The sequence below is a fragment of the Macrotis lagotis genome, chromosome 5, assembly GCF_037893015.1.
Source record: "Macrotis lagotis isolate mMagLag1 chromosome 5, bilby.v1.9.chrom.fasta, whole genome shotgun sequence".
In the NCBI taxonomy this organism is placed as follows: domain Eukaryota; kingdom Metazoa; phylum Chordata; class Mammalia; order Peramelemorphia; family Peramelidae; genus Macrotis; species Macrotis lagotis.
The window spans coordinates 252,745,534-252,769,734 of record NC_133662.1 but is presented as its reverse complement, the minus strand read 5'-3'; the positions used below and the strand labels follow the sequence as shown (position 1 = coordinate 252,769,734).

At 48.4% G+C, this 24,201-nt stretch overlaps 1 protein-coding gene across 4 annotated transcripts in view; it reads left to right on the top strand.

Moving 5' to 3' along the window:
* The first annotated feature begins 737 nt into the window (after nt 1–737).
* GTF2IRD1 (GTF2I repeat domain containing 1) overlaps nt 738–24,201 on the top strand; it is a 234,448-nt gene continuing 210,984 nt past the window's right edge. For all 4 annotated transcript variants that reach the window (XM_074189368.1, XM_074189369.1, XM_074189367.1 and 1 more), the window contains exon 1: nt 738–810. The gene's annotated coding sequence lies outside the window, so the exon portion shown is untranslated. The remainder of the gene's footprint in view (nt 811–24,201) is intronic.

Here is a 24,201-nt window from a genome sequence, read left to right as displayed (position 1 = left end):
CGGCCAGGTGCCGGGGGGCACGAGCAGCTGCGAGGCAGCTTTTGCATCTGTGAAATGGGGCCACTGCTCGCCGCGGGGCGGCTGCCTGGGGGATGGGGGGCCGGGCGGGAAGCCCTGGCCCGCATTTCGGACTCGGGGGGCGCCGCTCCTCGCGGGGGGCCGCTCCTGGGGGGGCCGCTCCTCGCGGGGCGCCGCTCCTGGGGGGGCCGCTCGCCGGGTGACTGTGCGCAGCGCGGGCCGGCGGCTCTCGGAGGTCGGGGCGGCCTGGCCCGGGACCCCCCGGCCCGGCCCCCCGGGTGAGCCGGGCCGCGTGTCCGCCCGTGGGCCCCGCCGCGGAGTCCGTTTCCCGGGCTGGGAAGTGGGGCGGCGCGCCCCGGCCCCCCGGCCCCCCCGGCCGGGCCCCCCCGGCTCCCCCGGCTCCCCGGGCGCCGGGCCGGCTAATCCTGTATGTAAATGGCAGCCAATGGAGGTGGCTGTTGCGCGGGGCTGGGATTAGGGCCGGGGCGAATGGCTTGCAATCTTACTGGGATTACAGAACAAAGGCTGCTCGGCTCCTCGCCGCCGCCCGCGCGCCCGGCCCCCGCCCCGCTCTGCCGCAGCCCCGCCGCCCGCCCCGCGGCGAGCCTGGGCTGGGGGGCCGGGCCCCCCGCCGCCCCCCGCCGCTCCCCGCCCCCGCCCCTCCCCCGCCCCTGCCTCGTCTTCCCCTTTCTCCCAGATCCGCTCGGCGGCGGCGGCGCGAGGCTGAGTCCTGGCCGGCCGCGGGCTGGGGCCGGGGCGCCGCGGGCCGGCCGCGCGTGGGGAGCCTCCGAGGTAAGGGGCGCCCGGGGCGGGCACGTGACGGGAGGTCGCGGGGGGCCCGGCCCGGGCCCCCTCCCCTCCCCCTGCGGGGGGCGGGGGGCGCCGCGGGCTCCCGAGCTGTCAGCGGCCGCGGGGGGGGGCGGGGGGCGCCGCGGAGCTGGGGGCCGGGCTGCGGCAGTGGGGGGAGGAGGTCAGCCCCCCGGCCGGGGCCGAGGGGGGCTCGGAGCCCCGGGGCGCCCCGGGCCACTCTGGCTGGCGCGCCGGGCCGGGGGCGCCTTCCTCGGGGGAGCCCCCGGGGCCGGGGCCGGGGCCGGGCCGGGGCCGGGGCCGGGGATCGGGAGAGCCCGGCTGGGGGGGCGCGGGGCACCCCCCCGGGAGGTCCCCTTTCTGGCATCTTGGAGGCTGGGAGAGGGAGCCTAGGGCACACATTGGGGGGCAGCGGCAGGGTGAGGAGGGGAGACTCCCGAGCCGGAGAGGGAGGGCTCGGCCCCGGCCCCGGCCCCGGCCCCGGCCCCGGCCCCGGCCCCGGCCCCGGCCCCGGCCCCCGGGGCCGCTGCCTTGGGGCCACAGATAAAGTATTTCTCTTTTGCCATCCCTGGGCTGTTTGGTGGTGGTAGCCAAGCCCCCGGAAGTGGGGTCACCAAGCATGAGGTGAAGGGGGTGGGGCTGAAGGAGGAGCCGGGGCTGAGGCTGGCCAGGGGGGAGACCGGCTCCCGGGGACAGCTCGGGGGGGAGGGGGGTCCTCTGGAGGGACTGGGTGTGGGAAGCTTGGAGGCCCCCCCCCCCGGCCCCTGGGGGCAGCTGGTGGAGGGCCCAGGGGGCCAGACCTGGGAGGAAGGCCTGGCCAGCCCCCCTCCCCCCCAGCTCCAGGCAGGGGCCTGTGGATGGCACTACCCCTAGTGCCCCCTTGCCAGGGCTGGCAGAAGAGCTCAAGCTCATCCTGCTTCCTTCCCAGCCTCAGTTTCTCTCTCCTATCTGACGTCCATCTTTGGATTCCAGGGCTACTGCAGGTGGGGGGTTGGAGGGGGCTACCACCTCCCGGGCAGGCTTGGGAAGAGGGTGTTGCCAGAGGGGGTGCTGAGTCCCTCAGCTTCTGGGGAGGGAGAGTTTTGGAAGAAAGAGGCTGGGATTCCTTTTGGGGGGGGAGTTGAAGTTGGGAAAGAAGCTCCCTCCTCCCGGCAGGTTTGTGACCGTCAGCAGTATGACTGCTCATCAGGTTTCTTGGCAAAAATTCATATTCCGAGAACACCTGATCTCCCCGACCTCAGAATTCCCCTCCGATCAGAGATTGTGCGATGAGCTGAAGGCTCCACCCATAGGGAGAAGAAATGACTCCTGCCACTTCCATGAACTAGCTTGATCTTGGGTGAGCCATTCGGGCCTCAGTTTCCTCCGTAAAATGGAGGAGGAAATGGGGGCATCTTGGTGGCCCTGGAGTCAGGAAGAAGCGTCAAACCTGGCCCCCACATGTTTATTTACCGGCTGTGTGACCCTAGGCAGGTCCCTTTCCCCAGTTTGCCTCAGTTTATTCATCTATAAAATGAAGGGCACAAGGAAATGGCAAACCATTCCAGAATCTCTGCCAAGAAAACCCTAAATGAGGTCACGGAGAGTAGGACAGGATTGGAAACCACGCAAGTTGTGACTCCTGAGATCTTTGACCTCATGATTTTCCTCCATTGTCTCTCTGCCATCTCCAGGCAGCTTCCTCAATGAGGGAGCCAGGTAGCAAGAACCTTATTTAATGGATGGGGAAAGCAGGGCCCACCTTGGAGGAGGTCTCAGTGAATGGCAGAGGCAGGGCCTGAAGCCGGATCTTCCTGACTCTGGGCCACCCTTCCCCCTGCTTTTGGAAAGAGCCTCATCAAGCCCCATTCCCTTATTCTACCCTTACATTCCAGGCCTTGGAGCCCTTTGGGCCAGATAAAATGGTGGGGGCGGGGTATCCTGGAATGTGATCATTGCATCCTTCCCATAATTTAGCAAGGCACCCAACAGAGCAGAACTCCCCTTAATATTTGGAATCCACTCAGAGGGTCTGGATTCTAGACTTTTCTCTGTTACTAGCCGTGCAACTTTGACTTCAGGGTCATCGTCTGTAAAAGTGAGGAGTATAGAAAAGACAGACAGGTGGATGGAGGGTCAGGCCCAGAGTCAGGTAGACTGGAGTTCAAATCTAGCTTCAGATGCTTGCTGTATGATCCTGTTTGCCTCAGTTTCCTCTCCTGTAAAATGAGCCGGAGAAGGAAATAGCAAACCCCTCCAGAATCTCTGCCCAAAAACCCTCCATGGAGGGTTGGACATGACTGAAATGTTGAACTGTCTGGATTACGTGGTCTCTGCTGTTCCTTCCATTTCTAAATTTCTGACATTCGCAACACTTAAGGTTTCTGCTTTTGGGGAGGCAGGATTAGTAGGTTCCATTTTACAATTCATTCCTTCCAGTTGGAAGAAAGATCAAAGAGTAAGGAGATTTGCTCAGAGTCTCTCAAAGTATGAATGCTAGGATGAGGACTTCACCCAGACCTTCTTTCTCTCTTGATCCTTCCTCCCTATCTCCTGTTTCTGTGTTTTTAAGGGAGGAGTAGCTTGCTTTGAATTATCTTGGATTTTGGCAAAAGGGAACACGATTGATTCTGGATTCAAGATGCCAGTAAGCCCGACTTGGTGGGGACTGGAGTTGAGCCTGGCAGGTTGCAGGTACAGACAAGGACAGACTATTGCCAGGGGAGTCCTGGGGAAGGGTGAAGAATGAATATTGAAAAGCAGCCCTATCCCACCCCCCCTAGCTTGCCCCCACTGAGGCAGCAGCCTTCAGATTGAAGAGGGTAGGAGCTGTGTCTCATTATCTTCTCAAAGAAATAACTGAAACTGTACTCCAACTTTTTTGGGTTGACTCAAAAAAAACCCCTTTCTTTTTTTAGAAAAAAGGTGGACTGCCCCCACCCACCCACCCAAAGGAAAGTGAGAAATCTCATAAAGGTCTCTTCAGGATGGATGGACAAAATGGCCTGCCCTAGATGGGTAGAAAGAGGGTGTATTTGAGCCATGGAGAAGGGAAAGATGGAGGGGGCAGGTTGGCATCCAAGACTATTCACTATGTCTGTCCATCTTAATTTATTGGAGGAATCAGGGGAGGATGCCCCCACATTTCTTCCTTTTCTAAACATGAATCCTCCTCAAAAGTGACTTAGGTCTTCCTGTTCCCCAATCTCCTGCCCGGAGACCCTTGTCCTCATTGATAGGTGAACTTCAGCCCTTAACAGGAGAACTAAGTTCCATGAAGACAGGGCAGAAGGGACCCGGGAAAAGAAATGGAAGGAAGAACCTAGCCAGTCTTTATTGGTCAAATCCTGGTGCCTTGGTTTCCAGGCCGGTTCAAGATTTTTACGGCTGAATTAATTTTTCTTTATGCAGCTCTCTCTTTTTCTGACTCTCCCCCACAGGAGGAACCTTGGAAAGGGTATCTGGAGTCCCACATTGTGGAGGCTTCTTCCATGTCCTTGACCTAGATGGACTTTGGCTTTCAATTGGTGGGCTTCAGTTCACAACATGACCCTTATTTCCTCTTGTGAGTTTAGGTAAATCTTGTAGCCCTTCTGGGCCTTAGTTTCCTCATCTGTAAAATGAAGGGGGTTGGGTCAGATGACTATAAAATCCCTTTTGACTCTAAAACTTTGTCCTGGGAGGGACTGTTGGAGGCTCACCCAGACAAGGCTCACACCAACTTGGCCTCTTTAAATCTTCTGGCTTCCTTCAACACCCTATTCAGGGACCACAGATGTGAAGCGGTATTTGATTCCTTTCCCTCCCCTAGCTAAGCCTTACATAGCAGCTTGAAGGTCTGCAGAATACACTTGTAGGTTATCTCAATTGATTCTCTCAATCCTGAAACACAGGTGATGTTGGCTCCATTTTACAGATGAGGAAACTGAGGCAGAGAGAGCCCACGGATCACACAGCTAATAGGTTTTCCTGACTCCAACTTTACCACCTTAGTTGCCTCTCCAATTCCACTTCCAATTTATTTTGTATGTATTTCTATATCCTTAGCATGGAAGCCTCTTGAGGCCAAAACATTTTTGCCTTTCTTTGTGTCCTCGATGCATGTCTCCTAGTGCCTATAGATTGATTGATTGTAAAGGCTCCATAGATTGTTGGTTGTAAGGCTCTTCTTTGTTCCAGCCCATTAGAGACAGTTAGGGAAGGGGCAGCTGGTGGAAGAAGCGAAAGAGTGATAGGCACCCCCGGAGCTCAAATTCTAGCTACCTCAGTTTCCTCAGCTTTAACGGGGGATAACAGCACCACCTGCCTCCCAGAGGTGCTTTGAGGATCAAATGAGATATTTGTAAATCACTCGGCCCAATACCTTAGTATTCAGGTATCATATTCTTTTGAGTGGAGGGAGTTGAATGGGGCAGGCCTCACTTCAGCCCAGTCTTGGAAGGCTCCAGGCTTGGACCTTCCTATCTATTTGTCATTCTCTTCTTCTTCTCCCACCTCCGCACTTGTTTTGGTGGACTGATCAGGGAGTTGTTTGTCTCAGGGAAGTTTTACTTGGGGGTGAGAATAACAGCCAGGGCAGCAATATTTCAATTTAGGCCTCAGCACCTGAAGCACCAAGGTCATCAATAGATGCTGGGGGTCCCACCTACCTTTGTGTGCCAGGCTGCCTGGCAGGAAGGGATTTTGACCAAACCATTTTAATTAAAAACACTCCTTCACCCCCTCTCTTAGAGTAGTCACTTGTGGAGACCTGGGCTTCTGTTCAGGATTTCCACTAGACAAGCATCATGGCTCCCCTCACAAGTCTGAGATGGGGTGCCCTGATAAGAAGCCTCAGGAGCTAGGATTTAGACCTGGAAAGGTCTTTGGAAACAATAGGGACTAATCCAATCATTTTACAGATGAGTAAACTGAGGCCCATAGAGGTTAAGTTCATAAATTCATGAATATTTATGGAAGTGGAGGAGGATTCATATTTAGCAAAGTTAAGTCCTGAGTTACAGAGAAAGGCTAACACAGGTCCTGCCCTCCAGGGGCTTCCTTTCTCATGGGGAAAACTAGAAGCAAGCAATCGTACAAATACAAGAGAGAGATGTTGCCCTTCTTGGAGGAAGCCGAAAGGGTAGTCTGGGAGCAGAACATTCCAATCAAAAGGCCACTTAAAAGACATCAAAACAGATGGAGACGGCCCTGTGGGAGGAAGAGTGGGTGGGTCATTCATCTTCTCTGGATCCAAGAAAGATAGGAAGGGGGGCTTTAGATCCCAAACAAAGAATTTCATATCTGATCCTGGGGTAATAGGGACCATCAAATAGGAATTTGCTAAGTGGAGAAGGAGAGACACACCTGAGTGATATGTGAGGAGAAAGGAAGAAGGTCTGCTAGCCTGTAAGCAGGAAATGAAGGATTTGAATCCAGACCTTCTGACTCCTAATCCAGCCTTCATTGGGAAAACCTGGGTGACCTTGGATGAGTTTCCTGAGGCCCCCAGGCAACTCTTCAAAGCTAGAATCACAGAATAATTGCTTATCTACATTAAGGAGGCACTGTCCTTACCTGGGAGCTACCTGTCCTCATAGATCATCAATCTAGAAACTGGAAGGGACTTCAGAGCTCAGTTAGTCTGACCTTTTCACTTTACAGATGAGGAAACTGAGGCAGGGAGGCTGGCCCCAATGTCACACAGACACTTAGTGATAGAATCAGGATTGCTGTTCTCATTTAAGAGGAGAGGAGACTAGGCGTGAAGTGACATGGCCAAAGTGGCAACACTTGAGTGGCAAACTTAGGTTTGGACACGTTAACTACCTAACCCTTAGCCTAGTGGGCTCTTTCTCTTAAAGGCCTGGCCATGAAAGTCCTTAGCTAAGGATAGGGAAGTTGGCAGGGGGAGTAAGTGAGGCTTGATGGGGCTGTGTTCGGCTTTTGTGGAATAATGAATTGATTCCAAAAGAAAGTCAAAGGCGCCATTCCCTAGTCAAAGGCGCCATTCCCTACTTGAGCTTAAGGGAAGATTGTATGAATTGACCTAGAAAGCAATCAGTGACATTTGTCACTTTTCATATTTTCTGATAATTAGTCAGAGGCTGGGCTGATGTTAAATAAATTAGAGCAATTTGAACAAGATTGAAAGGAAATGGTTTACTTATTTAGGAGAATAGGTGATTTAGTGTCTTCAATAGGATGATTTCAGATCAAATAACAATCGAAGGGGAAGGAACCTCATCTAGTCTCTTCATTTTACTGGTTGGAAAACTGAGGCCTGGAACTTTTAAGTGATTGGATTGAGAATTGAGACAACAGGATTTGAACCCAGGTCCTTTGGCTGAAAAATATGCTTTTTTTTCTAAGTAGCAAAACTAGGATTTGAACTCAAGTTTTTAGCCTCCTATTATTCCATGTCTTTCGTTGGTATCTATTCCTTACAACTGTTGTTATCTCCATTTTACAGATGAGAATACTGAAGGCAGGAGAGGTGAAGTGATGATCATGGTCACAGAGCTAGTATATATATATATGTATAGTATATCTTCATGGCTGTGGGGCCAACACTCTCTCAATATTAGGTCATTCTGCTTCTAAGACATTTATCTTAGACTTAACCCATTTCATTGGCACCAACATGCAAGGAAGGCCATCAAATAGTACTTCTGATATTTATTAGCTGTGTGATCCTAGGCTAGTTGCTTCCCTTCTGAGCCTCAGTTTCCCCTTCTGTAAGTTGAAGACTAGATGACCTCTAAGGTGCCTCAAAACTCAAAATCCATTCTTTTAGTCTGGTTTGTTCATTTTTAGCATCATTACTTAGCACATTATCTTGTACATATGATTTTTATTGGTATAAGAAACTCCAGTACACCAATGCAGCACTTTCTCCATACCCTATAGTCTTAGAGGGTTGTGTACGGCATTGAACGATAAGATGATTTTGAGCCCAGCCATCCCATAGCCATTGGAGTTAAGCGGTAGCCTTCTGGGCCAGCTCTCTCTACCCCCCTCTCTTCCACTGCTCCTTCTCTTGCATTTTTCCTTCTTGAGCTCCCCTGGACCATTCCTCATCTTCCCTAGCAAAACTTAACCTGTCCCTTGTCCCATCTCCTTGGGCCTTTCTAAGTGCTTGTCTGATCTGATGACCATTAATACTCTAATATGAAGTAGTTTGCCACCTATCTGATGGTTCCCAGGTATTGTCTTGTTTCTGGAGTTACGTCAGAAGATTCTGGGCCTCTTGGCTTCAGGGGCATCCTAAAAAGGAAGGCAGGGAGGTGGAGCTGCATCTCTGGCTGAATGGAGGACAGTGCCTAGCTGCACCAGATTCTGTGGCTATCCAAGTGTTTGGATTATCCCCTAAATTCTACTTCCTGGGTAAAGCAAGCTAGTTGGAGGCCCTGACCCAGGGCTGCTCCCCTCATTGCAGTGGCCCTGCTGGTATGTGACTTGGGATGACCATGAATGAAAGGACATAGTGGGCAATAGAACTGTTGGTGTCAGCCACATGCTTTATTCTCAATGTGCCCCCATGGCACCATGTGAAGGGACTAGAAAAAGAATTTGGAGTCCAAGAACCTGAGTTCCAATCTCCCCTCTGTCATTTACTAGCTGTGTTATCTTGAGCAAACCACCAGTTTTTCAGTCTGTTTTCAGTCAATATTTTAGTCTGTAGTCAGGGTGAGAGCCTCTCTGGGGAGAGGGATTAACTGTACCTGAGATAATGGGTTTAGTCTGTGACCTGAGGCTGGATTTTAAGGTCCCTTCCAGGTCTAAAATACTGTGATTCTTAGTAGGCTTTCCATTTTCTATACTCTTATAACACTAGGGAACAGTCCTTTACATCCATGTGTAACGAATCCGTCCTCCCCAATACACGTCTGGTTCACTCTCATCAATAGAAAAGGTTCTATTTAATGATGATGGTGATGGCGATGATCGTTAAGATGATGATGATAGTGGTGGTGATGATAATGATGATAGTGGTGGTGATGATCATGGAGATGGGGACAAAGATGGGGATGATGAAAGCTGCTAGCATTTATATGGTGCCTAATTTGGGCCAGGCACTCTGCTTTACAAATGTTATCAATGGTCCTCATTTCTCTATATCCTCAAGTTCAACTCCATTGTGGGTAAGCACATGGTTAATGTTTGTATTATAAGCCATAGTTCAGGGTTTTTACCAACTAGTCTGTGGTCTTCTCTCCCTTTAATGGGTCCCCGGGTGATTTAGGATGAAAGCCTAAGCTTCATAAGTCCCACACAGATACAGAACTTAGCTCAGGAGAAATGGACACCATCCTGATTGGGGGTTTTCTGCTTGGGAAGTTGGAATGGGGATTAAATGAAAGTTGAAGTGTGTGACATATGAGGCTAATGCTCTGATATTGATATGCTTATGGTTAGTTTATTACTTTGATTAAATGCTTTTCTAAAGTGGGGGGGGAGGTAAGTCTGCGGCCTCTTTAAAGTCAAACCAGCAGCTGGGAGAGGGATTAGAGGGGGAGGTGGTGAGGATGGATGGCATCAGTGTTTTCTGGCCAGTATGCCTTTCCAAGCTTTCATTACCCTGGGAGGATAAAGATCATTTGGGGAAAGTGTAGTCGTCCCTCCCCTAGACACATGTGCCAGATAGTCTAGAATGTCCTGTTGTTGGGACACTGGACATAGACAGGAGCTCTGGGTTCTGAGACATGCCACTGTGGGCGAGATGCTGTTGACTAGTGGACTTCAGGTTGAATGTGAGGCAGCGGTGTGATGGGATAGCTAATAAAACCAGGAGATGTGACCAGGACTCCGGTCACAGTTATGACTTCTAGGAGAGTACTGTCTTTTGCCCCAGTCGGATCCGGTCTGGAATATTGTGGTCACTTGTGGTTCCCACAATAGAGGAAAGATGTTGACAAGCTAGAGACTGTCCAGAAGAGAGCAGCCCGCATGAAGAGTGTTGTGTCCATGTCCTATGAGAATCTGTTGAAGAAATGAGGGGTGTTTGGGAAGAGAAGACTGAGGAGAGGGTAACAGAAGAGCTACACCAGTATTTGAAAGGCTGCCATGGGGAAAAACAGATTCCACTTGTTTTCTCTAGCTCCAGAAAGTAGAAGGAGGACTGCAAAGAGGATGATTTAGGCTGGGGTGGGGGTCCTCAGTAGAAGTCTCCAACTCTTGAAGTGATGTGGCTTCATCTTCCCAGAATTGGGATGTGTTTGAAGGAAGTCTTTGAGGTGTCCTTCCTCCCCACTCTCCCCTGAGGGCTCCGTCTTCTTGATCCCATCCATGCCTTCCAGCAACTCCAAAACATCTCCTTGTTCTTTGGGAATCTGGAGGAGAGGGTCAGGGATGATTATGTCCTGGGAGTTTCCCATCACTGGAGGTGTTCAAGCAGAGAGGGGAATGACCTTATTTGGGGGACTTTTGCCTTGGGCAGAGGTTGGACTGGGGACGTAGTATCGTATCCATTGAGACTCCCATTGGTGGAGTACAGTGGAAAGAGCATTGACTATGATGAGGAACTTGAGCTCCCATCCTCTTCCTCGGATACCTAACACTACTAGTGTGACCTTGGACAAGTCATTTAACCTCCCAGGGCTGCCTTAGTGTCTTCCTTTATAAAATAAGGGATTGGGTTTGATGTTGCCTCTAAGGTTCCTTACAGTTTGAGTTCTAGAAACCATATTACTGTGAACCCCTGATTGATTCTCTAAGCCTGGGGATCATCTCATTTCCAGGATGAGGGTGCTTCCTGACTTGCCTGCCTATATCCCCGGTGACTAAGAGACCTAGGCAGGGAAGGGAGAGGAAGACCAGAGGCTCAGTTAACCAGGTGGTACTCCTGTTTTAAGCCCCTGATTACTCCTGCCCTGTTGAGATAGCCAACAATTAGAGCCTTGTGGAAGGAGAGTGAGCTCATAGACCAGCATGGCTTTTCATTCATAGGTCCAGTAAAGTAGGCCCTGAAAGGGTTTTCTCCATCCTTGTGTGATGATAGATACTTCTGAGTGGTCCATAATAATCCTATAGTCCTTCTCCCCTTCCTTCACCCAGTAAGGGACAGATCTCTTTAAACTGACCCTTTGGGAGGACATACTGTAGGTCACTTGGTGTCTTCCTAGCCCAATGCTTCCTCCTCCTTCTGGACTCTGCTTTGGAGACAGAAATCCAGAGCAGAACTTAGTTGATCCAGTAAGAGTAAATCGAACAACTCATATATACCAAATACCCTGATGAAGATGAGGATACAAAAAAGGCAAGAATGGTCCCTGTCCTCGAGGTGCTCACAGTCTAATGGAGAAAAGTCAGGTGTGTAGAAACACGATAAAGACAGGGGAAACTGGAGGAAATACGCAGAAGGAAGGTACCAGCATTAAGTAAGTTTGGGAAAGACTTCTTTTAGAAGGGGGCCGGAAGGTCCAGCCCACCAGACATTTGGTCTGGTGCTGCCATAGCAACTGCAGGCAGGATTCAAAATTAAATAAATCTAGGAGCTTTTTGGGGATGAATTGATTAAATGATCAAATATAGTCGGGGAACAATGTTATAAATATCCAAATGGCCCTAGGCAGAAAAAAAGGTTCTCCACCCTTGTTCTCTAAGGTGGAATTTTCAGAAGGCGGAGATGAAGAACTTTCCAGGCATGGGAGGGCAGTCGGGGAGAATGTTCAGGATTGGGAGATCGGCTGTGTGGTTCCAGGAGTAGTAATGAGGCCAGTGTCCACTGCATTTGCAGAGTATGTGGGAATCCGAAGGTGGAGACTGAGAAGCTTTGAAGGCCAAATAGGTGATGTTATTGAGTTGGAGGGAGGGAGGTAAGGTCAGACCTGTGCTTTGCCAAAGGTCACTTTGGCAGCTGAATGGGGGCTAGATTGGAGGGGGAGAGCCTTGAGGTAAGCAGTCCCCTCCCCAGTAGCTACTGAAGTAATCCAGGTGGGAAGTGATGTGGCTCCACCCACAGGTCTTGTCAACAGCTTGGATGTGGGAGTGAGGTAGTGAGGAGTCCAGGCTTCTACCTGGCTTGAGTTTTTTTGGGGTTTTTTTTTGCAAGGCAGTGGGATTCAGTGGCTTGCCCAAGGCCACACAGCTAGGTAATTACTAAGTGTCTGAGGCCAAATTTGAACCCAGGTCCTCCTGACTCCAGGGTTGGTGCTCTATCCAATGCGCCACCTAGCCGCCCCCCCCCCCCCCCCCCCCCCCGGCTTTGTTGGAACCAAATTTCAGAAAAGTTGTAATGGACAAAATTTGATATAATGGCCTTTGACATTTTTGTGCTAGATGCAGTGTGTGTGTGTGTGTATGTGGATGTGTGTGTGTGGATGTGTGAGAGAGAGAGAGAGAGAGAGAGAGAGAGAGTGAGTGTGTGTGTGTGTGTGTGTGTGTGTGTGTGTGTGTATGAGTATGTATGTGAGTATATCCAGTCTATATATTTTCTTTGTCCGGTGCCTCCCCCACCATTGAGAGGGGCAGCCATATGCAACCTATCTTACATATGAAGCCAGAGATGCCACTGAATGATAGGCAGAAGGATGTTCCCATGGCAGTCCCAGTTGGACCAAGGGCTCCTGACCTCCTTATTCACCTGCTCCCATAATGCCTTAGGCTCCAACTCTCATTGTCCAGTCTTCACACTCACCTGTGTCCAGAGCTTTCTATTCTAATGCCAAGACTTAAGATTTATTATTATGGCCTCTCAGCCACACTCGTGTATATCTGTCTGCCTTTGGTCCCCAATTGCATGTTCTGCCAACTTTCCTCATTTACACACAATCTTCTAACCATTGTAGATGCAGAATCAGACAGCAGACCTGGATTGCAATCCTGCCTTGGAAACACATTACTGTGTGACCTTGGATATGTTCATTGACCTCCTTTGTCAATTGTTAAATGTCTTTGTTAAATGAGAGGCACTAGATGGATTCTGGGGTCTCATATCTCTGTTAATGATCCTGTGACCCAAGAGGTCATCGGAGATGGCCATGTGGGGGTGGCGCTGGTTCTAGAGTTAAGAAGACCTAATTCAAATCCTGTCTCTGAGGCTTATTGCCTGTATGACTCTGGGCTAGTAAGTCATTTCACCTCTGGGCCTGGATCCTCATGTGTAAAATGAGGAAGTTGGCCTCTGAAGTCCCTTTCATCCTGAGCTCTATTATTCTTTTTTTATGAATAGAATGTCATATGTTCCAGCATTGGGTCCCTATAGCATTTCCTCAAGATATTGCAATTACTCTTTTTTTTCCCCCGGAACTCTCCTATTCTTGTAAGAGTTAAGAGCTGAGCAGGGACCCTTTTTTTGTCTCTTTGTTTAAGTATAACAGTCTCTGATCATGGTGATTCCCTTCTAAGACTGATACTAGGTGATACCCACTGGGCCAGGGCTTTTTTTCCTAGCACCATCTCCAAGATGGTATTGGAAGGATTATGAGGTCATCAGAGTATCTCTTGCCCTACTCCAGTCTGGCCTTCTGACCCTAACTTTGTGGGCCTAGGGTTGCCTGTAACAAGTAAAAATCAATGCAGAGAATAATCAATCCACAAGTAATTATTAAATATTCACTTTGAGCCAATCTCTGGGAATTCAGAGATAAAGATGAAAAAGTCCTTTCCTTCTAGGAGTCGAGTCTGCTTGCCTTACTCTAACCCCTCCTCCATTCAACAGTCTGATCACTCCCCACCCAGCACCACAATAACCTCCACTGGCTCCCTATTGCCCCTGGAGCAAATTAAAAATTGCTCTGTTTGGTATTCAAAGTAAACATGGTCCCTTCTTATGTTTCCAGTCTTCTTACATGTCACTCCCCAACATATTCACTTCATCTGGTGACACTGACTTCCTGGCTATTCCATGGTGAAGACCACCCATTTCTAGGCTCTGGGCATTCTCTCTGATCCTCTCCTCTGTCCCAACTACTGACCTCCCTGGCATCTGTAAAGTGCCAACTACAAACCTTCTACAGAAATCTTCCCTCACCCCTTAATTCCAGTACCTTCCTTTTGTTAGTTCTCTCCTATTTATCCAGTCTATTCTTGCTTTGTATGTATCTGTTTGCATGTTGTCATCTCCATTCAATTATAAGTTTCTTGAGGGCAGGGACTGTCTTTTTGCCTCTTTTTGTATCTCTAGCACTGAACACAGTAAGCACTTAAAAATGTTCATGAAATAAAAGCACGCACACACACACACACACACACACACACACACACACATGTGTACCGTCAAACCTGCCAAGCCTGCCCCAGTTCCATGATCTGGACTCTAGACCTGCCTGCTTGCATAGACCCCTTGGTGTCCTCCTATATTTCTCTATGGATCTCTTCTTGTTCTGCAGGGACCCTTGATTCCACTCCCATTCCCTCTTGGCTAGCTGTTTCCTCTGGCTATCCTCGTCTCTCTAAGGCGGCGGGTGTCCATCTGGAGTGATGGAGCGGGTGTGGGCATCTTGCCTCTTCAGATCTTCCCCATCATATGGTCTCCACCCAGATTTTGATTTCTCCTTCCTTTCTCTGAAATCTAATTTTGATTTTTGACTGATGGGCCCAGTTCCTCACCACACCCAGGAAATGGCTACTGTTTTCTAGAAGACTGTCGAATTCTTGTTAATGGAATACAATCAAAAGGCTTGTTAGGTAAATATAAATAATGACATTGCAATATACCATCTGTTGAAGAGCTCGGGAGCATACAGTTAATATAATCAGTGCGTGGAGGGCTGGTAATTGGCTTTGCTGCATAATTTCTCCAGAAGTGGTAGCTGGTCTCCCCCCCCCCCCACTTTTGCTTTCTTCCCCTGCTGCCCATTCTCCAAAAAAGGGGGATGGGGAACTTATCTGAATCAGGGTCTTTTCATTATTTAAATTTAAGGTGGAGTAGCCAGTCTGTCATTCAGTAATCTTTTATTAAATGTTTCCTACATGCTAAGTGCTGGGGATACAACAGAAAGCAAAATAATATTCCATGTTCTCAAACCGCTTGCGCTCTAATGAGGGAAGCAATAGGTAAATAGCTTTGTACAAAGAAAGATATCTGACTTCCTAATGCAATTTGGGGTTTTTCTTGGCAAAGATCTGGGAGTGGTTTGCCCTTTTTATTCCCCCAGCTCCTTTTACAGATGAGCAAACTGAGGCAAAAAAGTTAAGGGATTTGTCTAGCCAGAGTCATGCAGTTAGCATCTGAGGCTGGATTTGAACTCAGGTTTTCCTGACTCCAGGTCTGGTATTATATTTACTGTACCATAAAGAAGGAAGAAGAAAAGAAGAAGAAAGAAGGAGAAGGAGAAGAAGAAGAAATAGGGTAAATTAGAGGAACTTGGGAAAGGTTTTTTTATGTCTTGGAGGGACTGATCAACAAAAGTCCATTCAGTTCGTACTGTGCATCAGCCCCTGCACTAGGAGCTGGGGATACAGAGACAGAAATGAACAGTCTTGTCTTCATAGCATTCTAACAGGGATGATAAAATCCAGAGTGGGTATGGGAGAATCGGAAAAAGCTTCAGGTAAGAAGATGATGCTTGCACTGAGTCTTGAAGGAAACCAGTAATTTCAACTAACTATATCGAGGAGACCAGTAGGTCAGTTTGCTGACCCACTGAGTGCATGGAGGGGAGAATTGTGAGATCAAGTTGGAGAGGCAGGGTGGAACTAGATTGAGAGAAGCCTTAAAGACCAGTTCAGGATGGCAGAGCTAGGAGACTGAGAAGGAATTGGGGTGGGGAGGAGAAGTCTATGCAACTGTGGTAGTGTGGGTCCCAACCTGGCCAATTGACCTTAATTGGGTACCATGACAATATGAGAAGTCTATAGTCCCACGCAGAGGGAAGAAAGCCAGACTGGACTCCTCCTACTGCAACTAAGGAGCAGTGGAGGCTTCTGAGTAATCCTGTGGGGGTGGTCCTGCCCTAAGGGGAGTCAGCATCTGGATGTTCGGTCCAGTGGCTTACACTCCCCTGCTAAGCTTCCAAATCTCCTTCCCCCATGATGGAATTTCCACTGTGGGGCACCCTGGCAGGTGCACTGGACCAGTGGAAGTAAGACCCACAGCCCACCGCCCAGCTCCTCATCTATCTCCTCAGGGAGACAACCAGGGCCCAAAATAAAAGTCCTCCCCCCACCTTCCGTCCCCTCCCTGTCCACCCACCAGAGCTGGAATTTCATCCTTGGTATCTGGTGACTTCCACACCAAACCTTGGGGATGAAATTACACTCCACCTTCCCCCGCCTCCAGGAGGATGCTGGCTTTCATGTCCTCCATCCCACTGATGCAGGCCTCTTGACTGAGAGGGTCCCTGTTGGAGCCAGGCAGCCTAAATTCATCTTTTTCCAGTTTTGGCCTCAGGAATAGCTGGATGTTGGGACAGGAAGATGGACTGAATGATATCTTTTGCTTCTCCATGTTCCTCAGTCATTTTTTCAGGAATCCTAAGGGATTAACCTCTGGCCACTTCCTTCTCTTGCCTTCTTGCCATTCCTTCCCCCTTGGATGCTCCCTGGATGACAAGATCACTCCAGAGAGGGGACATGATTTTTGTACTTGGTACTGCTAAGAGTAGGGACTGCTTCCTTTTGTCTTTAACACCAGATAGATATGTGGTGTTTAATAATGCTTCCTGAATAACATGTGACTATCAGTTTCCCCATTACTCCCAGTTGTTTTGGGGGTCATTTGTCATGAAACCCTTTCTAGAAATTGGATAGTTAATAGAAAAACAGGGCAAGCAAAGAAGAAACATGAATGGTCCCGTTTTTGGCAAATTCAGGTTTGGTTTTCAGAAAAAAAAAAACTTTTCTAATAATTAAGGCTGTTTTAAAGAGGAAATAGGGTAATGGGCTGCTCCACCCTAGCTATCTTCAATCAACACATTTATTAAGCACCTACTGCATTTCAGGTTCCATAGTAGGCCCTAAGGATACAAAAGAAAACAATGAGATCAGTCCTAGTCCCAATGAGATTTTCATTCCAGTAAGGGAGTCAGAAAGCACATATATAAATATATCTAGCATAAATATAAAGTGAATGAATAAAAATACACACAATGTAGTTAAATACTAGGTAGTTTGGTTGGGGGGATCAAAGGTTGGATGGCCACTTGCTGGGCAGGGAAGCCACAAATTAGACCGGTGGCCTTTGCCAGCTCTGCATTCTCTCTGACCTTGTGTCTTTGTTCATGCCAGGTTGACTCTTTGGAACTCTGGGGAAAGGACTCTATGAAAATACTGTTACTAGGATTCATGATGGCACAATCCCATCTTTTGAGTTACAATATATGACATGGTCTCTGTAATTTCCTTGGACAGTTGTGCCATAGAGCCAAAGAACACGATGACCGTGGGAGACCATGGCCCCAGAGCTAAAAGAATTATCAGGATGTTGACAAACCAGAGCCATAACTAGGGCTGGGCAACTGGAGCTTTAACTTAGATGCTGAAATTTAAAGGACAAGGAGAGGATTTGCATTTCTTCAGCTATGCAGGGACAGCTGAGCTTAGCACCTAGTTAGCAGGAAAAATAATTTAAATAGGAAGCTATCAGGTGTTGCTGCGTATCACCACTGGACTGCCTCCCCCATGATGTTCCAGAATCCCCCTTGCATTCCATGTCCCTTCCCCCCCACCCCAGTGTCATTTGGGGTCTCCTTCCGCAGTTGTAAAAATCCATCATCGTGGATTTGTGACAATCTTGAATGTGGAGCTGATGTGTGTAGGAAGAGTCGGGCTGTTCTTGGAGGCAAGAAATATCTAGACTCTGAGGCGTCAGGCCAGATTTGGCCAGACCCGGGAGAGCCGAGCTAGGGCCCACCTCGGGATCCTGACAGAGGGGTTCTCAGGACAGTGCCAAGCTGCCTGCTCCCGGATGCCTGCCCTGGCAGCTGTGGCTCCTTCAGCCCAGATGGAAGGAAGGTTTAGCACCCACCCTGCCCAACAGCTGGAGAAATGGCTCTGGTGGCCAGGAGGGGTGTGAGGGCCTGGCTCCAGCGGCTGAAACCCCAGGAACCCTTGTCCTTTCTTGCTGTTGTCAGCCGGCCAGTGCCTCATACCTAGATTAGGATTTCCCTTAATCTCTTCAGGACCAAAGGGACCAAGGGTCTTGTTGCTTCTGGGGGTGCTCTATGGCTTTCAAGATCTGGTACAAATGACCCCTTCACAGCCTGGCCCCTTCCCACCACCCCCTTCTTCCCTGCTCCCCTCTATTTGTTGCTTCCACACAGTAGGCCCTCTGTCTCTAGGCATTTGTCCAGGCAGTCCTTCACACAGGAGTGCCCTCCATTCTGCCAAGATGTGACTTTGACACTCCCTGATTCTCTTTGAATCTCAGCTCAAATGTCACCTTCTATCATTAGAGACTTACTTGAGGTCCTGCTCTAAGCACTTTATAATTAGATCTTCACTACAATCCTAGGAGGGAGGTGCCATTATTATTCACCTTTATCAGATGAGGAAACTGAGGCAAACAAGTAAAGTGACTTCTCAGGGTCATACAGTTAGTAAGGATCTGAGACTAGATTGAACACATCTTTCTAATCATTCTGTCCACCGTACCAGCCAGCTGCCTCCCAGTGACAGCTCTTTTTAAAAATTCATTCAATGTATATACATTCTGGAACAACTAGATGGTGCCGTGGATAGAACTCCAAACCTAGAGTCAAATAGGTTTCTCTTCCTGAGTTCAAATCTGGCCTGAGTACTTCCTAGCTGGGTGACTTGGGTAAGTCACTTCACCCTGTTTGCCTTAATTTCCTTATCTGTATAAAATGAGCTGGAGAAGGAAATGGCAAACCAACCACTTCGGGTATCTTTGTCAAGAAAACACCGAATGGCGATAGGAGAGTCAAATAGGATTGCCAAACAAAAACAAAATGATATGTTTTATTTCCTCCAATAGAAATGGAAGGGACAGAGGTAGGGACAATGTCAATGTTTGACTTTGAGGCTTCGTAAGCCTGTAAAGAGATGCTTTTCTCATTCATTCTGTCTGTATATGTTATATGTTATTGTGACATGATAGATATAGCCATGCTGTCTGTATCTGAACAGAAGATAAACTCCTTGAGGATCCTTGACTTGATAGGGCTAGTCTTTGTTTCCTCTCCGCCAGGTCTTGCTGAGCTGTCTCTGGCCTTTTCTAGGCTTCATTGAATCCTGACCATGCCCACAACCCAGACTTGTGGAGATCAGTTGCTTCATATGACCAGCCTGGTTGCTCCTTGCAGGGAGGGCTCCTTATCCTGCCTTCACTGCTTTTTGCTTCAGGTCTGGGAGCTTTCAGGGGCTCAATGAACACCTCTCACTTGACTGACTTTTTTGTTTTTGCAAGGCAATAGGATTAAGTGACTGGTCCAAGGTCACCCAGCTTGGCAATTATTTAATGTCTCAGGCCAGATTTGAACTCAGGCCCTCCTGACTCTTGAATATGATCCTGCAAAACATTTCTGAGATTTCCTAGGTAGTCCTGCTTTCTGAGAAGCTCCCCAAAGTAGAGGGGCCCCCCCTACAGGGCTGGGAGGGGGGGTGGGGGACACGGTGTGGGGCTTTGTACCTGGGGCCAGGGCTAGGCAGAGGGGCTGATTTCTTTTTTTCCTTGCTGTTTATGGAAGGAGCTGGTTTTTCAAGTGGGGCAACTTTTCAGCCAGAGAGGCCTGAATGGGGGAAAGATTGAACTGTCTGGAAAAGGGAGGATGTTGCTGGTTCCATTGTCAACCCCTCCCCCCCAGAAGCCGTGCCTTCCATAGCCCCCTTGCCTGGCCCCTGGGTGGCTCCAAAGGGAAGCCCGCCGATCTGCTTCTGTGGGTGGTATTACCACCCACAAACGAACCCAGAATCTTTCCTTATACCTTCCCCGGATTGGGAGGAACCTTGAAAGGTCAGCGGGTCCATCTCTGGAGGGCTGGACCGCTGTCACAATTCGGCTCTTCTCAGAGTTCCTTGAGAACTAGTCATTCTATTTTGGAATCAAGAACTGGGATCAGGGCAGGGAAGAAGTCCTTCCTTAAGTCTGATCTCATTCCCTCTGGCTGAAGCTTTGACCCATTTCCACCCGCTGAAGAAGGAGCCTGTCCCTTAAGGAAGAGACCTTTGTAAGTGATCCAGATGCTCCGATAGCATCCCTTTAGAAGCCACCAGGTCTGGGAAGCCCTGCTTGGATTTCTCTAGAAACCCCAGAGAAAATGGAGTCCGGGATCATTGATCCTTGGATGGATGTCCCCCTTTCAGAAATGGCTGTTCACACTTATAAAGGTTTTTTTTTTGGGGGGGGGGGATTTGTCATTTCTTTGGCAAAGCAGGCCCCTAGGGAGCCTTGTCTGTAGGTCAGTAAGACTAAGTTCTGGAGAGAAATTAAGGGACTTGCCCAGGGTCATCTAGCCAGTGTATCTCCGGAGTGGACCTCAAACCCAAATCTTTCTAATCCCAAGTCAACTCTTTCTGCTCTCCGCCATGCTTGCCTTGCTGTGTCTACAGTCTCTAGATTCTATCTAGCCTTTAGATGTTTATAAAGTCCTTTTCCCCTGGAGGACATTTGTAGAACCCTTTGGGGTTTATGAAGGAACTTCTAGGTCAATTCCCTCAATTTATAAGTGAGGAAACTGAGACTGAGAGGTGCCACCCATCTGGCCAGTTTCTGAGGCAATGTTCAAGTTCTGATTTCTTCCAAGTTAGTCATTATCTCTTTATGACTCAAGCTGCTCAAATATCTAGAGGACCATAAATCAAGGGCTGGAAAGGGCCACATGTAGGCCAAGGCTCCCATTCCACATTTGAGAAAATCAAGGTTTAGGAGAGTTAAGTGACTTATCAAGAGTCAGCCCGGTAATAAGTGGGGGAGGGGAAGGTAGGTTTGAACCCAAGTCTTCTGTCTCCCATTTTTTATCTGAGACCCAGGGAGTTTCACTTACTCATGACCAGAGCTACTTGGTGGCTCTCCCAAGATCTTTTGACTCAATTGTGACATTGCCTCTAGGGCAGCCCACCATGGACTTGACCATGAGTTTTGGGAATTCACGATAGCTGCTACAACCTCAGAAATTCCACACCTGGAGATTCCTTTGTTTTCACCATAAAGCTCAGACTCCTAATGCCGGCTTCAGGGTCTTTGACAGTTTAGCTTCTTACCTACCTCTCCTGCCTTATCTCCCACCATTCCCCTAAACATACTCAATGTACCAGTTAGGCTTGGGTTCTCAATTTGTCTTTTACCGGCTCTGAGCCTTCCTCCTTTCCTACCATCTTTCAAGACCCTGCTCATCCTTATTAGCTTCCTCCTTTATAACCCCCTCACTTGGCTTCTCCTGCTCCTCCCAGGCTTCCCTTTCCAAGGACACCAAGGAATCATGAGAATATTCTGTAAAGAGCCTGGCACTTATCCTTCAGAAAGCTTCAGAGATTCCCCATTGGCCACAAAGCAAAGGATTAATCTTCTAACTCTGGCATTCAAGGCTTTCCATAATTTGGATCCAGTGACCAACCAACCTTTCTACAATTTTCTTTCTGTCTTTGCAGTTTAGCTTAGTGTTCTTCCTTTAGTAGGGTCTTAATAAATGCTCATTGAATTGAATTTATTTAGTTTTTACACTCTGCTTGATGCCTCCTTGTACCCCATTAAATAAATGTGCCCCAACTTTTTATTGTTCACGGTTGATCCTGTTTCCCCAGTGAGACTGACACTGATCTCCCCCATCGTTGGAAGCCGTGACCTTCTTTCTAAGTCCCTTTTACTACTTGGACTCTCAGTTTCCTCATCTATAAAATAGGGATGATAATACTTGTCTAGCTCCCTCATAGGCTTCCTGTAAATTCCAAATGAAGCCATATATATAATGTGCAAGTGGTTGGTATGAGTATTGGAAGGTTTGATGTTAATCGACCAACAGGGATTTATTAATTTAGCACTCTTTAGGTGTTAGGTCACAAAAAAATGTAAAACTAGTCCCTACCTTCAAGGAGATTATATTCTAATGGGGGAGACTCCTAGAAATCAGTGTATGTGATGGGATGGATGAGAGGAATGTTGGAGAGTGTGTAGATGAACCATAAATCTTCCTCCCTTGGAATTCCCTTCTGGTCCTTCTCTCAGACTCTCCTATACTGAGCTCCTTCCATGACCCAGGAGAGTCCAGAAACCCCCTAACTTTCCCTAGGGTTATTGAGAGGCAGCTCCTTTGAAGGCCCAGGGTAGGGGGGCGGTACTGAAAAAGACAGGCGGGGAAGTCAAATAGTGTGTGTCTGAACAGGAATTACTCCTCCTAAATGTAGAAGGGCCCTCTCAAGGGTGACTGGATTGGGCCAGCAGCATCCCGGAGTGTTTCTAGAAGTCAATCACCTTTCCCTGAACCACTTGTGGGTCCTTGACTGTCAGTTATTGCCAGGATGCCTCCTACGGACCAGCTGGTTTATGTTTTGGGGAACAAACCTATTTTAGCATCCCCTTGGGCAAAAGGAAGAATGAGGGAAGTCACTCACGTTGTAAATATGTCTGTGTATGTGAAGCAAACCAGAATGGTTTTGGGGCTATCTGCTGCCACAAGCCACTCGATTGCAGACTGGCTTCCTGTTGGCACGGTCTACCAGATAGTTAGCAGCATAGATAATGAAGACTTAGTCTGAGATTAGCCTGGAAATTGGCCTCTTCCACTCATTTTCTGCTCTCTCCATTGATCCCTAGTCTTGATGGTATAGTGCTCACTCCTTGTGGGGATCTACTCTTTTCTTAGACATCAAACCCTCCCACTGAATTAGTACTTGCTTCTCAATAGTCACAACTATTGGGTCCAGTTGACTCCATGGTCCATCCTTGGCCTCGTCCCATAACTGCCCCTTCCTTAGGGACCAGAATCCCTTGGTGTCTGGGGGAGTGGGACAGAGGAGAGCAGGAGGGGAGCAGCAGTTCTTGCAAACAATAAATCACAAGCGTTCTATAATCTATGGACCCAAGCCATAGCTCTATAGATTGTCATTGTCTAGATTCCCCAATGGCAAAAGCTGAAGGGGTTAGGGGAAAGGAGAGAAAGGCAAGAGGAGATAGCAGATGTCCAGCCCTATCTGATGGCGAAGGGAGGATTCTGTGGTGTCCTGGCACATGATTCTGGTTTTAAGGCTGTCACTTTTCCAATAAGGGGTCCTCGTTCTGACCAGATGAACTAAGCTAAGACTTGGAAGAGTTTGACGCCAAAGAGTATCTCTTCACCATTTCACACCCTTTCTATTCCAACTTGGAGTAGAACCTTAGAGAAAATCTCTTAAATCTAACTTGCGGAGGGGGGGGGTGGCTAGGTGGAATCAGGAGGACCTGAGTTCAAATCCGGTCTCAGACACTTAATAATGACCTAGCTGTGTGGCCTTGGGCAAGCCACTTAACCCCATTGCCTTGCAAAAACTAATAAAAAAAAATCTAACTTAGGAATGAACTCTGTGAAGGGTCTCCCCAAAGGGATGGACAGGATCCCTTTTTTTGAAAAGTATTCATTGGGGGGTGGCTAGGTGGTGCAGTGGCTAGATCACTGGCCCTGGAGTCAGGAGTACCTGAGTTCAAACCTGGCCTCAGACACTTAATAATTGCCTAGCTGTGTGACCTTGGGCAAGTCACTTAACCCCATTGCTTAAATAAATAAAAATTTTAAAAAAGAAAAGTTTTCATTGGGAAGAGTTGTAGAAAACAGGTATAGGACAGCTATTTATTTTTTCTTCCATAAAAGAAATGCGTAAAATACAAAAGGCTAATAATCACACATTGACAAATACTTCAGACATGAAATAGTAACCCATCACTTCTAATCTCCTGGGAGGCAGGAAAGATTCCCAGGAGATTTGTGGAGCTGATGAATAGATTTTTCATCTTCACTTTGGATCTATGCTGAGCAGCAATTCAAGGTCCCTGTCTTCTGGCCAGCCAGGCATCCATCATTCACATTCTTGACTTTAGCCTTTTCCTCTGAGAGGGCAGAAAGTGCCTCCCACTTGCAGTCATTTCCCCCAGAACTCTTTGATTTCTTCAACTCAAAAGGTGGCCAGGACTTGAACTATCCATATTTTAGATTTGCTTTTCTACTATATCTAGAGAAAGAAATGCAAAACTAAAGAGGCCGCCAGGGTCTTGAAATCCAGTCGCAGGTTCACCTACACAAACCATGGAGGTTTTGGCCAGATGGACAGTCTAGCGTTCTTGCCATTTGGAAATAAGCCCGTAAAACTGCTAACTGGAGTTGAGGAGGATGGAGCCATTCTCCTCCTCCAATCCAACTTGTCAACTATGTCCCAATAAAGGGGTCACCTTAACAAAGACCTGGAAGCCATCTCAGAGGAAAAAGCATGGAATATGAAGGCAGCAGACCTGGGTTCAATAATAGAGTTGTGGCCTTGGATAAATCACTTAACCTCTTCAGGGCTCAGTTTCCAGGTTTGGACCAGGTCTCTAAGGTCCCTGTTGGTTCT